This window comes from Macaca fascicularis, chromosome 1 (genome assembly GCF_037993035.2).
Source record: "Macaca fascicularis isolate 582-1 chromosome 1, T2T-MFA8v1.1".
Taxonomy (NCBI): domain Eukaryota; kingdom Metazoa; phylum Chordata; class Mammalia; order Primates; family Cercopithecidae; genus Macaca; species Macaca fascicularis.
Genome location: NC_088375.1, coordinates 20,628,418 through 20,642,615, shown reverse-complemented (window position 1 = coordinate 20,642,615; position 14,198 = coordinate 20,628,418). Strand labels below are relative to the sequence as shown.

At 50.1% G+C, this 14,198-nt stretch overlaps 3 non-coding genes across 3 annotated transcripts; all 3 read right to left on the bottom strand.

Annotated features, from left to right (window-relative positions):
- Nucleotides 1–4,234: 4,234 nt before the first annotated feature.
- On the bottom strand, nucleotides 4,235–4,353 carry LOC135969203 (5S ribosomal RNA). Its single transcript, XR_010584322.1, has one exon. It is a non-coding gene; the product is annotated as a 5S ribosomal RNA (ribosomal RNA).
- A 2,866-nt stretch (nucleotides 4,354–7,219) lies between these two features.
- On the bottom strand, nucleotides 7,220–7,338 carry LOC135969198 (5S ribosomal RNA). Its single transcript, XR_010584318.1, has one exon. It is a non-coding gene; the product is annotated as a 5S ribosomal RNA (ribosomal RNA).
- Nucleotides 7,339–11,672: 4,334 nt separating this feature from the next.
- LOC135969190 (5S ribosomal RNA) lies at nucleotides 11,673–11,791 on the bottom strand. Its single transcript, XR_010584311.1, has one exon. It is a non-coding gene; the product is annotated as a 5S ribosomal RNA (ribosomal RNA).
- Nucleotides 11,792–14,198: the final 2,407 nt, after the last annotated feature.

The window sequence follows — 14,198 nt, the reverse complement described above, 5'->3', positions numbered from 1 at the left end:
CTCTTCGCCTGCTGCCTCTCCCGGCTGCCGAGCTCCCGAGCTTCCACCACGTCGGGCCCGCTCGGAACAGGGAGTGCTCCGAGGCGTCAGGGCCCACGGCCCACGATCCTGGGACCCCGTCGGGTCCTCCGCCCTGTCGCGCAGGTATTCTTTGGGATCCCTGGCCGCTCAGGAATCCTGCGAGGGCCCCTCTTGCCCCCTCACCCAGAGTCGTCGAGGCTGGCGAAGGGCGAACAGCGTATTATCAAATGTCTTCTCTGACCACAACAAAATCGAGTTAAAAATCAATAATACAAGGAAAACTGATAAACTGACCTGTTTTCTTTTTGGAAAGTAAAGAACACACTGCTATGGTCTGAATGTCCCCCAAAATTTATATGCTGAAATTTATTTGCCAATATGATAGTATTAAGAGGTGGGCACTGGCCTGGGGTGGTGGCTAACGCTGTCATCCCAGCACTTTGGAAGGGAAAGGCAGTCAGATTGTTCGAGCCCAGGAGTTCAAGACCAGCCAGGGCAAAATGGCAAAACTTGTCTCTAGAAAAAACACCAAATTCGGTGGGCGTGGTGGTGCAGGCCTGTAGTCCCAGCTACTCAGGAGGCTGAAGCAGGAGGACTGGTTGAGCCTGGGAGGTCAAGGCTGCAGTGAGCCATGATCAGGCTACAGGCTACTGCACTGCCGTAGGGGCAATAGAATGAGACCCTGTCTCAAACAAAAAAAAGAAAAAGAAAAAAAAAAAAAAAGGGTAAAAAGGTGGATTCTTTAGGAGGCGATTATCTCATGAGGGTAGAAGTCCTTATGGATGAAATTAGAGCCCTTAGAAAAGGACTTGAGTGGGTTCATTCCCTCCGTCTCCTCCGTGTGGGGACACAATGTTCTTCCCCTCTGAAAGATGAAGCAACGTTGTGTCATCTTGGAAGGAGAGACTGGGCCCTCCTTAGACACTGAATGGGCTGATGACTTGACCTTGGACACCCCAGCCTTGAGAACTGAGAGAAATAAATGTCTCTTTTTAATAAATTATCCAGTCTCAGGTATTTGAAGAGATTCAGATATTTGCTTAAACAACCAATGGGTTAAAGAAGAAACCACAAGAGAAATCAGAAAATACAGTTGGGTGTCAGTATCCACAGGGGATTGGTTCCAGGACCCCGTAAGTAGGCCAAAATCCACACAGAGTCAAGTCTTGCAGTTGGCCCTGTAAAACCTGGGCATTAAAAAAGTTAGGCCGCTGTATCCTCAGGGTTTGCGCTCTGTGAAGACTGTATTTTCAATCTGCCTTTGGTTACAGATGCAGAATTAATGAAATCAGAGGACCTACTGTACTTATTGAAAACAATTCCTGTATAAGTGCACCCTTGCAGTTCAAACCCATGTTGTTCAAGGCTCAGCTGTACTCAGAAATGAATGAAAATGAAAACACAGCATAGCCAAACTTTGGGATGCAGTGAAAGCAGTGCTAACAGGGAAATTTATAGTGTGAAATGCTTACATGAAAAAAACCTAAAGAAAGCCAGGCGTCGCGGTTAATGCCTGTAATCCCAGCACTTTGGGAGGCTGAGGTGAGCCAATCACCTGAGGTCAGGAGTTCGAGACTAGCCTGAACAACAGGGAGAAACCCTGTCTCTGCTGAAAATACAAAATTAGCCGGTTGTGGTGGCAGGCGCCTGTAATCCCAGCGACTTGGGAGGCTGAAGCAAGAGAATTGCTTAAACCTGGGAGGCAGAGGTTGCAGTGAGCCGAGATCGCACCATTGCACTCCAGCCTGGGCAACAAGAGCGAGACTCCCTCTCAAAAGAAAACAAAACAAAAAACACCCAAAGGACCTCAAATTAGCAATCTAAATTTACAATTTAGGCACTAGAAAAGAACAAATTAAACCCTAGGAAGGAAAGAAAGAAAGATTAATTCAGAAATAAATAAAACAGAAAATACAAAAATGGAGAAAATCAACAAAACTGAAAGTTGGTTTTTTGAAAGATAAAATTGACAAACTTTATGGAGTGACTAAGAAAAAAAGAGAGAATACTCAAATTACGAAAATCAGAAATGGAAGTGGGGACATTACTATTGGATCCAGTCAAAATGAAAACGATTGGCAGGGTGAAGTGGCTCACACCTATAATCCCAGCACTTTGGGAGGCCGAGGCATGCAGATCACTTGAGGTTAGGAGTTCAAGACTAACCTGGCCAACATGGTGAAACCATCTCTACTAAAAATACAAAAAAAATTAGCCGGGTGTGGTGGTAGGCCCCTGTAATCCCAGCTACTCGGGAGGTTCAGGCAGGTGAATCACTTTAGCTCAGGAGTTCAAGACCAGCCTGGGAGATATGGTCAAACCCGGTCTTTACAAAAAAAAAAAAAAGATAAAAAGGAAAGAAAAAAATAAATAAATTAAAGAAAGAAAGAAAGAAAGAAAGAAAGAAGAAAATTCAGCCCATCTTGATGGCAAAAGCCTGTTGTCCCAGCTACTGAGGAGGCTGAGGTAGGAGGATCGCTTGAACCTGGGAGGTGGAGGTTGTAATGAGCCTAGATCACACCACTGCACTCTAGCCTAGGTGACAGATGAGATCCTGTCTCAAAGAAATAAATGAATAGGATTGTAAGAGAGTGCTAAGAACAATTGTACACCAACATATTGGATAACTTGGATGAAATGGATAAATTCCTAGGAACATGAACCCTACCAAGACTAAATCACAAAGAAAGTGAAAATCTGAATAGACTAGTAACTAGTAAGGAGACTGAATCAGTAACCCAATATCTCCTGCCAAAAAAAAAAAAAAAAAAAAAAAAAGCCTTGGACTTGACTTCTCTATCAAATATTTAGAGAACGAATAGTAATCCTTGTTAATCCTGCCAAAACCTTGAAGAGGAGGGAGTATTCCCTAACTCATTCTATGAGGCTACAATTGCCCTGATACCAAAGCAAGACAAAGATTTTACAAGAGAAAACTGTAGAATAATATCCCATATGAAGATCGATGCCTAAAACTCCTCACCATATCCTAAGACTGTGAGGTGAAATTCATCACAGAAAAGGAAAGCCAAGCAGAAGCCTAAAACTATACCCCTAGTCTGACCGGGCGCTGGTGACTCACGCCTGTAATCCTAGCACTTTGGGTATCCTAGCACTTTGGGAAAGTGGGTGGATCGCCTGAAGTTGGGAGTTCCAGACCAAGACCAAGCTAACCAACATGGAGAAGCCCCGTCTCTACTAAAAATACAAAATTAGCCAGGTGTGGTGGTGCATGCCTGTAATCCCAGCTACTCAGGAGGCTGAGGCAGGAGAATGGCGTGAACCCGGGAGGCGGAGCTTGCAGTGGGCCCAGATCTTGCCACTGCACTCCAGGTTGGGTGACAGAGTGAGACTCCGTCTGGAAGAAAAAGGAAAGAAAGAAAGAAACCAAGTAGGAAAGAAAGAAAGAAAGAAAGAAAGAAAGAAAGAAAGAAAGAAAGAAAGAAAGAAAGAAAGAAAGAAAGAAAGAGTGAGAGAGAAAGAGAGAGAGAGAGAGAAAGAAAGAGAGAGAAAGACAGAGAGAGAAAGAAAGAAGGGAAAGATAGTAAGGGAAGAAAAAGAAAAGAATGAAAGTAAGAAGGAAAGAAAGAAAGGAAGAAAGAGGCAAAGACCGAAGAAAGAATGAAACAAAGAAAGAAAGAAAGAAAGAGAAAGGAAGAAAGTGAGAAAGAAAGAAAAGCAAGAGAAAAGGAAAGAATGAAATAAAGAAAGAGAAAGAAAGAGACAGAGAGATAGGAGAAAGAAAGAAAGAAGGAAAGAAAAGAAAAGAGAAAGAAAGAAAACAAAGATAGCAAGGGAAGGAAAAGAAAAGAAGGAAAGAAAGAGAGAAAGAGCGAGAAAGAGAGAGAGAGAGAAAGAAGGAAAGAAAGAAAGAAAACAAAGAGAGAAAGAAAGAAGGAAGGAAAGAAAGAAAGAGTGATAGAGAGATAGAGAGGAAGGAAGAAAGGAAGGAAGGAAGGAAGGAAGAGAAAGAGAGAGAGACAAAGAAAGAAAGGAAAGATAGCAAGGGAAGAAACAGAAAAGAATGAAAGTAAGAAGGAAAGCAAAAGAGAGAGAAAGAGCGAGATAGAAAGAGGGAGCGATAGAAAGAAAGAAGGAAAGAAAGAAAGGAAAGAAAGAGAGAAAGAAGGAAAGAAAGAAGGAAAGAAGAGTGAGTGAGAGAAGGGAAGAAAGGAAGGTAGAAAAGAAAGAAAGAGAAGAAAGCAAGCCAAAAAGCCTACAGCACCCGGTATTCCCAGGCGGTCTCCCATCCAAGTACTAACCAGGCCCGACCCTGCTTAGCTTCCGAGATCAGACGAGATCGGGCGCGTTCAGGGTGGTATGGCCGTAGACGCCGGCAGAGGCGCCTGGCTGCCCCAAGAGCCCGGCCCAGCCATGCCCGCCGGCTTCCAGCCCGCACCGCCAGCCCGGGGTCGCCGGGCTCGGATCGGGACCCCCGAGCCGCTCGCCCGCGGCCTTCCCCCGGCTGCCGAGCTCCCGAGCTTCCACCACGTCGGGCCCGCTCGGAACAGGGAGTGCTCCGAGGCGTCAGGGCCCAGGGCCCACGATCCTGGGACCCCGGCGGGTCCTCCGCCCTGTCGTGGAGGTATTCTTTTGGATCCCTGGCCGCTGGGGAGCTCCTGCGAGGCCCCCTCTTGGCCCACCCCCCCAGAGGCGTCAGGGCTGGCCAAGGGCGAACAGCCGGCCCAGCCGCGCCTGGCCTTTTTCTCACAACGCCCCCACCACGGTCGCTTGTCCCGACCAAGACCCGGCCGGTGGGCAAGAGGGCGTGGGGGCTGGGGTGTTGGAGGATGGCCCTGCTTTGCCCCGGGCTGGCACTAGAGCCGGCAGCCTGATCCCCGGCGAGAGGGGCTGAGAGAAACCCAGAAACACCCCACCACCACCAGCAGCAAATCCACAGCCCCACACACAGACACACCCGGGCGCTCGCGCGCGGGAACCCACACACGCGCGCGCGCTCACACACAGACACACACACACACACACACACACACACACACACACGCACACACACACACGTGCACACAGAAACGGCTTGAAGGAGAGCAAGGAAGAGATAGATGGAGAGATTGAAACCGAGGGAGGGAGAGAGACAGCGATCGAGAGAGACAGGGGAGGTGGAGAGGGAAAGAGACAGAGAGGCAGAGATAGAGAGAGGGACAGAGAGAGCGAGAAAGACAGACAGAGAGGGAGAGACAGAGGAAAGGCGACAGAAATAGCGCGAGGTGCAGGGGCAAACCCAGAAGAGAGAGGGGCAGGGAGCTAGAGAGCGAGAGCGATAGAGCCTTGGAGAGGGAGCGCCCTGCTCCCGTAGGCAGGGCCCTTTTGAGCAGGCCGGGATAGGGTGGAGGGGGCTTGGGCTGGGCCAGAACAGGGTGGCCAGGCCGTCCATGCGAGAGGAGCAACGGAGCGCTGAGACGGGTTTTGTCTTGGATTAATTGCTTGCTTTGGGGGTGGGTTTCGTAGGCTCCTTCCTGTGTTGGCACCTCCCTGTGCTCTTGGTGCGGTGCGGTGGGCCCCTTGATTTGCAGAGTGCGCCCGCCCTTTTGGCGGGAGCCGTGGCACCGGGCGTGCCCACGGGGCCCGAGGCCTGGGTCTCTGGCGTGTCCTCGGGACTGGAGTTTACACGAAGTTGGTGGCAATGGGAATCCGGGTGCACAGGGACTGTTTTCCTGGTTGCTGGCGAAGCAATGTCCTTCCCCCGGATAAAGCAGCCCCTGCGTTCTGGAGCGGAGGTCTCGGCTGGCGTCTGTGGCACCCGCTGGCCCTGCCCGCCCCTTCCCCCGGTTTGGAAGGTTGCGGCGGCGCCCGCCCGGTGAATGGATTGAATCGCCTGTGCGTTCCGGGAGCGGGAAGGCGCCGGGAACGGCAGGGAACCCGCGCCTGCGCCTTTGGGGTCCGGCCTCCTGCCCTCCAGGGCTGGAGCCGGGCTCCTGGCCGGGCGGCGGCGAGGCGGAAGCGGTGGGATGCTGCTGCCCGGTGGTGCTTTGGTGGCGGACCCCCAGGAGGAGGTCCCCGGCTGCGGCGGGGGTGTAGGCGGGCGACAAGGGGGGAGCAGAGTCCGGGGAGGTTGGGAAGCATGGCGATAGTAGGGGCAAGGGAGGGAGAGGGGAAGCCACAAAAGCCTACAGCAGGCCGGGCGCGGTGGATCACGCCTGTAGTCCCAGCACTTTGGGAGGCCGAGGCGGGTGGATCACGACGTCAGGAGATCCAGACCAGCCTGGCTAACACGGTGAAACCCCGTCTCCACTAAAACGACAAAACATGAGCCGGGCGTGGTGGCGGGCGCCTGTAGTCCCAGCTGTTTGGGAGGCTGAGGCAGGAGAATGGCGTGAACCCGGGAGGCGGAGCTTGCAGTGAGCCGAGATCTTGCCACTGCACTCCAGGCTGGGTGACAGCGAGACTCCGTCTGGAAGAAAAAGGAAAGACAGAAAGAAAGAAGGAAAGAAAGAAAGAAGGAAGGAAAGAAAGAAAGAAGGAAGGAAGGAAGGAAGGAAGGAAGGAAGGAAGGAAGGAAGGAAGGAAGGAGGGAAAGAAAGAAAGAAAGAAAGAAAGAAAGAAAGAAAGAAAGAAAGAAAGAAAGAAAGGAAAGAAAGAAAGGAGCAAAGAGAAGAAAGAAAGAAAGAGAAAGGAAGAAAAGAAAGTGAGAAAGAAAAGCAAGAAAGAAGGAAAGAACGAAATAAAGAAAGAGAAAGAGAGAGAAAGAAAGAGACAGAGAGATAGGAGAAAGAAAGAAAGAAGGAAAGCAAGAAAGAAGGAAGAACGAGAAGAAAGAAAAGGAAGATAGCAAGGGAAGAAAAGAAAAGAATGAAAGAAAGAAGGAAAGAAAGAAAGAGCAAGCAAGAGAGAGGGAGAGAGAAAGAAAGAAGGAAAGAAAGGAGGAAGGATAGAAAGAAAGATAGAGAGGTAGAAAGAAAGAAAGAAGGAAAGACAGCAGAACGAAAGAAAGAAAGAGAGAGAGACAAAGAAAGAAAGGAAAGATAGCAAGGGAAGAAACAGAAAAGAATGAAAGTAAGAAGGAAAGCAAAAGAGAGAGAAAGAGCGAGATAGAAAGAGGGAGAGATAGAAAGAAAGAAGGAAAGAAAGAAAGAAAGGAAAGAAAGAGAGAAAGAAGGAAAGAAAGAAGGAAAGAAGAGTGAGTGAGAGAAGGGAAGAAAGGAAGGTAGAAAAGAAAGAAAGAGAAGAAAGCAAGCCAAAAAGCCTACAGCACCCGGTATTCCCAGGCGGTCTCCCATCCAAGTACTAACCAGGCCCGACCCTGCTTAGCTTCCGAGATCAGACGAGATCGGGCGCGTTCAGGGTGGTATGGCCGTAGACGCCGGCAGAGGCGCCTGGCTGCCCCAAGAGCCCGGCCCAGCCATGCCCGCCGGCTTCCAGCCCGCACCGCCAGCCCGGGGTCGTCGTGCTCGGATCGGGATCCCGGAGCCTCTTCGCCTGCTGCCTCTCCCGGCTGCCGAGCTCCCGAGCTTCCACCACGTCGGGCCCGCTCGGAACAGGGAGTGCTCCGAGGCGTCAGGGCCCACGGCCCACGATCCTGGGACCCCGTCGGGTCCTCCGCCCTGTCGCGCAGGTATTCTTTGGGATCCCTGGCCGCTCAGGAATCCTGCGAGGGCCCCTCTTGCCCCCTCACCCAGAGTCGTCGAGGCTGGCGAAGGGCGAACAGCGTATTATCAAATGTCTTCTCTGACCACAACAAAATCGAGTTAAAAATCAATAATACAAGGAAAACTGATAAACTGACCTGTTTTCTTTTTGGAAAGTAAAGAACACACTGCTATGGTCTGAATGTCCCCCAAAATTTATATGCTGAAATTTATTTGCCAATATGATAGTATTAAGAGGTGGGCACTGGCCTGGGGTGGTGGCTAACGCTGTCATCCCAGCACTTTGGAAGGGAAAGGCAGTCAGATTGTTCGAGCCCAGGAGTTCAAGACCAGCCAGGGCAAAATGGCAAAACTTGTCTCTAGAAAAAACACCAAATTCGGTGGGCGTGGTGGTGCAGGCCTGTAGTCCCAGCTACTCAGGAGGCTGAAGCAGGAGGACTGGTTGAGCCTGGGAGGTCAAGGCTGCAGTGAGCCATGATCAGGCTACAGGCTACTGCACTGCCGTAGGGGCAATAGAATGAGACCCTGTCTCAAACAAAAAAAAGAAAAAGAAAAAAAAAAAAAAAGGGTAAAAAGGTGGATTCTTTAGGAGGCGATTATCTCATGAGGGTAGAAGTCCTTATGGATGAAATTAGAGCCCTTAGAAAAGGACTTGAGTGGGTTCATTCCCTCCGTCTCCTCCGTGTGGGGACACAATGTTCTTCCCCTCTGAAAGATGAAGCAACGTTGTGTCATCTTGGAAGGAGAGACTGGGCCCTCCTTAGACACTGAATGGGCTGATGACTTGACCTTGGACACCCCAGCCTTGAGAACTGAGAGAAATAAATGTCTCTTTTTAATAAATTATCCAGTCTCAGGTATTTGAAGAGATTCAGATATTTGCTTAAACAACCAATGGGTTAAAGAAGAAACCACAAGAGAAATCAGAAAATACAGTTGGGTGTCAGTATCCACAGGGGATTGGTTCCAGGACCCCGTAAGTAGGCCAAAATCCACACAGAGTCAAGTCTTGCAGTTGGCCCTGTAAAACCTGGGCATTAAAAAAGTTAGGCCGCTGTATCCTCAGGGTTTGCGCTCTGTGAAGACTGTATTTTCAATCTGCCTTTGGTTACAGATGCAGAATTAATGAAATCAGAGGACCTACTGTACTTATTGAAAACAATTCCTGTATAAGTGCACCCTTGCAGTTCAAACCCATGTTGTTCAAGGCTCAGCTGTACTCAGAAATGAATGAAAATGAAAACACAGCATAGCCAAACTTTGGGATGCAGTGAAAGCAGTGCTAACAGGGAAATTTATAGTGTGAAATGCTTACATGAAAAAAACCTAAAGAAAGCCAGGCGTCGCGGTTAATGCCTGTAATCCCAGCACTTTGGGAGGCTGAGGTGAGCCAATCACCTGAGGTCAGGAGTTCGAGACTAGCCTGAACAACAGGGAGAAACCCTGTCTCTGCTGAAAATACAAAATTAGCCGGTTGTGGTGGCAGGCGCCTGTAATCCCAGCGACTTGGGAGGCTGAAGCAAGAGAATTGCTTAAACCTGGGAGGCAGAGGTTGCAGTGAGCCGAGATCGCACCATTGCACTCCAGCCTGGGCAACAAGAGCGAGACTCCCTCTCAAAAGAAAACAAAACAAAAAACACCCAAAGGACCTCAAATTAGCAATCTAAATTTACAATTTAGGCACTAGAAAAGAACAAATTAAACCCTAGGAAGGAAAGAAAGAAAGATTAATTCAGAAATAAATAAAACAGAAAATACAAAAATGGAGAAAATCAACAAAACTGAAAGTTGGTTTTTTGAAAGATAAAATTGACAAACTTTATGGAGTGACTAAGAAAAAAAGAGAGAATACTCAAATTACGAAAATGAGAAATGGAAGTGGGGACATTACTATTGGATCCAGTCAAAATGAAAACGATTGGCAGGGTGAAGTGGCTCACACCTATAATCCCAGCACTTTGGGAGGCCGAGGCATGCAGATCACTTGAGGTTAGGAGTTCAAGACTAACCTGGCCAACATGGTGAAACCATCTCTACTAAAAATACAAAAAAAATTAGCCGGGTGTGGTGGTAGGCCCCTGTAATCCCAGCTACTCGGGAGGTTCAGGCAGGTGAATCACTTTAGCTCAGGAGTTCAAGACCAGCCTGGGAGATATGGTCAAACCCGGTCTTTACAAAAAAAAAAAAAAGATAAAAAGGAAAGAAAAAAATAAATAAATTAAAGAAAGAAAGAAAGAAAGAAAGAAAGAAGAAAATTCAGCCCATCTTGATGGCAAAAGCCTGTTGTCCCAGCTACTGAGGAGGCTGAGGTAGGAGGATCGCTTGAACCTGGGAGGTGGAGGTTGTAATGAGCCTAGATCACACCACTGCACTCTAGCCTAGGTGACAGATGAGATCCTGTCTCAAAGAAATAAATGAATAGGATTGTAAGAGAGTGCTAAGAACAATTGTACACCAACATATTGGATAACTTGGATGAAATGGATAAATTCCTAGGAACATGAACCCTACCAAGACTAAATCACAAAGAAAGTGAAAATCTGAATAGACTAGTAACTAGTAAGGAGACTGAATCAGTAACCCAATATCTCCTGCCAAAAAAAAAAAAAAAAAAAAAAAAGCCTTGGACTTGACTTCTCTATCAAATATTTAGAGAACGAATAGTAATCCTTGTTAATCCTGCCAAAACCTTGAAGAGGAGGGAGTATTCCCTAACTCATTCTATGAGGCTACAATTGCCCTGATACCAAAGCAAGACAAAGATTTTACAAGAGAAAACTGTAGAATAATATCCCATATGAAGATCGATGCCTAAAACTCCTCACCATATCCTAAGACTGTGAGGTGAAATTCATCACAGAAAAGGAAAGCCAAGCAGAAGCCTAAAACTATACCCCTAGTCTGACCGGGCGCTGGTGACTCACGCCTGTAATCCTAGCACTTTGGGTATCCTAGCACTTTGGGAAAGTGGGTGGATCGCCTGAAGTTGGGAGTTCCAGACCAAGACCAAGCTAACCAACATGGAGAAGCCCCGTCTCTACTAAAAATACAAAATTAGCCAGGTGTGGTGGTGCATGCCTGTAATCCCAGCTACTCAGGAGGCTGAGGCAGGAGAATGGCGTGAACCCGGGAGGCGGAGCTTGCAGTGGGCCCAGATCTTGCCACTGCACTCCAGGTTGGGTGACAGAGTGAGACTCCGTCTGGAAGAAAAAGGAAAGAAAGAAAGAAACCAAGTAGGAAAGAAAGAAAGAAAGAAAGAAAGAAAGAAAGAAAGAAAGAAAGAAAGAAAGAAAGAAAGAAAGAAAGAGTGAGAGAGAAAGAGAGAGAGAGAGAGAAAGAAAGAGAGAGAAAGACAGAGAGAGAAAGAAAGAAGGGAAAGATAGTAAGGGAAGAAAAAGAAAAGAATGAAAGTAAGAAGGAAAGAAAGAAAGGAAGAAAGAGGCAAAGACCGAAGAAAGAATGAAACAAAGAAAGAAAGAAAGAAAGAGAAAGGAAGAAAGTGAGAAAGAAAGAAAAGCAAGAGAAAAGGAAAGAATGAAATAAAGAAAGAGAAAGAAAGAGACAGAGAGATAGGAGAAAGAAAGAAAGAAGGAAAGAAAAGAAAAGAGAAAGAAAGAAAACAAAGATAGCAAGGGAAGGAAAAGAAAAGAAGGAAAGAAAGAGAGAAAGAGCGAGAAAGAGAGAGAGAGAGAAAGAAGGAAAGAAAGAAAACAAAGAGAGAAAGAAAGAAGGAAGGAAAGAAAGAAAGAGTGATAGAGAGATAGAGAGGAAGGAAGAAAGGAAGGAAGGAAGGAAGAAAGAGAAAGAGAGAGAGACAAAGAAAGAAAGGAAAGATAGCAAGGGAAGAAACAGAAAAGAATGAAAGTAAGAAGGAAAGCAAAAGAGAGAGAAAGAGCGAGATAGAAAGAGGGAGCGATAGAAAGAAAGAAGGAAAGAAAGAAAGGAAAGAAAGAGAGAAAGAAGGAAAGAAAGAAGGAAAGAAGAGTGAGTGAGAGAAGGGAAGAAAGGAAGGTAGAAAAGAAAGAAAGAGAAGAAAGCAAGCCAAAAAGCCTACAGCACCCGGTATTCCCAGGCGGTCTCCCATCCAAGTACTAACCAGGCCCGACCCTGCTTAGCTTCCGAGATCAGACGAGATCGGGCGCGTTCAGGGTGGTATGGCCGTAGACGCCGGCAGAGGCGCCTGGCTGCCCCAAGAGCCCGGCCCAGCCATGCCCGCCGGCTTCCAGCCCGCACCGCCAGCCCGGGGTCGCCGGGCTCGGATCGGGACCCCCGAGCCGCTCGCCCGCGGCCTTCCCCCGGCTGCCGAGCTCCCGAGCTTCCACCACGTCGGGCCCGCTCGGAACAGGGAGTGCTCCGAGGCGTCAGGGCCCAGGGCCCACGATCCTGGGACCCCGGCGGGTCCTCCGCCCTGTCGTGGAGGTATTCTTTTGGATCCCTGGCCGCTGGGGAGCTCCTGCGAGGCCCCCTCTTGGCCCACCCCCCCAGAGGCGTCAGGGCTGGCCAAGGGCGAACAGCCGGCCCAGCCGCGCCTGGCCTTTTTCTCACAACGCCCCCACCACGGTCGCTTGTCCCGACCAAGACCCGGCCGGTGGGCAAGAGGGCGTGGGGGCTGGGGTGTTGGAGGATGGCCCTGCTTTGCCCCGGGCTGGCACTAGAGCCGGCAGCCTGATCCCCGGCGAGAGGGGCTGAGAGAAACCCAGAAACACCCCACCACCACCAGCAGCAAATCCACAGCCCCACACACAGACACACCCGGGCGCTCGCGCGCGGGAACCCACACACGCGCGCGCGCTCACACACAGACACACACACACACACACACACACACGCACACACACACACGTGCACACAGAAACGGCTTGAAGGAGAGCAAGGAAGAGATAGATGGAGAGATTGAAACCGAGGGAGGGAGAGAGACAGCGATCGAGAGAGACAGGGGAGGTGGAGAGGGAAAGAGACAGAGAGGCAGAGATAGAGAGAGGGACAGAGAGAGCGAGAAAGACAGACAGAGAGGGAGAGACAGAGGAAAGGCGACAGAAATAGCGCGAGGTGCAGGGGCAAACCCAGAAGAGAGAGGGGCAGGGAGCTAGAGAGCGAGAGCGATAGAGCCTTGGAGAGGGAGCGCCCTGCTCCCGTAGGCAGGGCCCTTTTGAGCAGGCCGGGATAGGGTGGAGGGGGCTTGGGCTGGGCCAGAACAGGGTGGCCAGGCCGTCCATGCGAGAGGAGCAACGGAGCGCTGAGACGGGTTTTGTCTTGGATTAATTGCTTGCTTTGGGGGTGGGTTTCGTAGGCTCCTTCCTGTGTTGGCACCTCCCTGTGCTCTTGGTGCGGTGCGGTGGGCCCCTTGATTTGCAGAGTGCGCCCGCCCTTTTGGCGGGAGCCGTGGCACCGGGCGTGCCCACGGGGCCCGAGGCCTGGGTCTCTGGCGTGTCCTCGGGACTGGAGTTTACACGAAGTTGGTGGCAATGGGAATCCGGGTGCACAGGGACTGTTTTCCTGGTTGCTGGCGAAGCAATGTCCTTCCCCCGGATAAAGCAGCCCCTGCGTTCTGGAGCGGAGGTCTCGGCTGGCGTCTGTGGCACCCGCTGGCCCTGCCCGCCCCTTCCCCCGGTTTGGAAGGTTGCGGCGGCGCCCGCCCGGTGAATGGATTGAATCGCCTGTGCGTTCCGGGAGCGGGAAGGCGCCGGGAACGGCAGGGAACCCGCGCCTGCGCCTTTGGGGTCCGGCCTCCTGCCCTCCAGGGCTGGAGCCGGGCTCCTGGCCGGGCGGCGGCGAGGCGGAAGCGGTGGGATGCTGCTGCCCGGTGGTGCTTTGGTGGCGGACCCCCAGGAGGAGGTCCCCGGCTGCGGCGGGGGTGTAGGCGGGCGACAAGGGGGGAGCAGAGTCCGGGGAGGTTGGGAAGCATGGCGATAGTAGGGGCAAGGGAGGGAGAGGGGAAGCCACAAAAGCCTACAGCAGGCCGGGCGCGGTGGATCACGCCTGTTAGTCCCAGCACTTTGGGAGGCCGAGGCGGGTGGATCACGACGTCAGGAGATCCAGACCAGCCTGGCTAACACGGTGAAACCCCGTCTCCACTAAAACGACAAAACATGAGCCGGGCGTGGTGGCGGGCGCCTGTAGTCCCAGCTGTTTGGGAGGCTGAGGCAGGAGAATGGCGTGAACCCGGGAGGCGGAGCTTGCAGTGAGCCGAGATCTTGCCACTGCACTCCAGGCTGGGTGACAGCGAGACTCCGTCTGGAAGAAAAAGGAAAGACAGAAAGAAAGAAGGAAAGAAAGAAAGAAGGAAGGAAAGAAAGAAAGAAGGAAGGAAGGAAGGAAGGAAGGAAGGAAGGAAGGAAGGAAGGAAGGAAGGAAGGAAGGAAGGAGGGAAAGAAAGAAAGAAAGAAAGAAAGAAAGAAAGAAAGAAAGAAAGAAAGGAAAGAAAGAAAGGAGCAAAGAGAAGAAAGAAAGAAAGAGAAAGGAAGAAAAGAAAGTGAGAAAGAAAAGCAAGAAAGAAGGAAAGAACGAAATAAAGAAAGAGAAAGAGAGAGAAAGAAAGAGACAGAGAGATAGGAGAAAGAAAGAAAGAAGGAA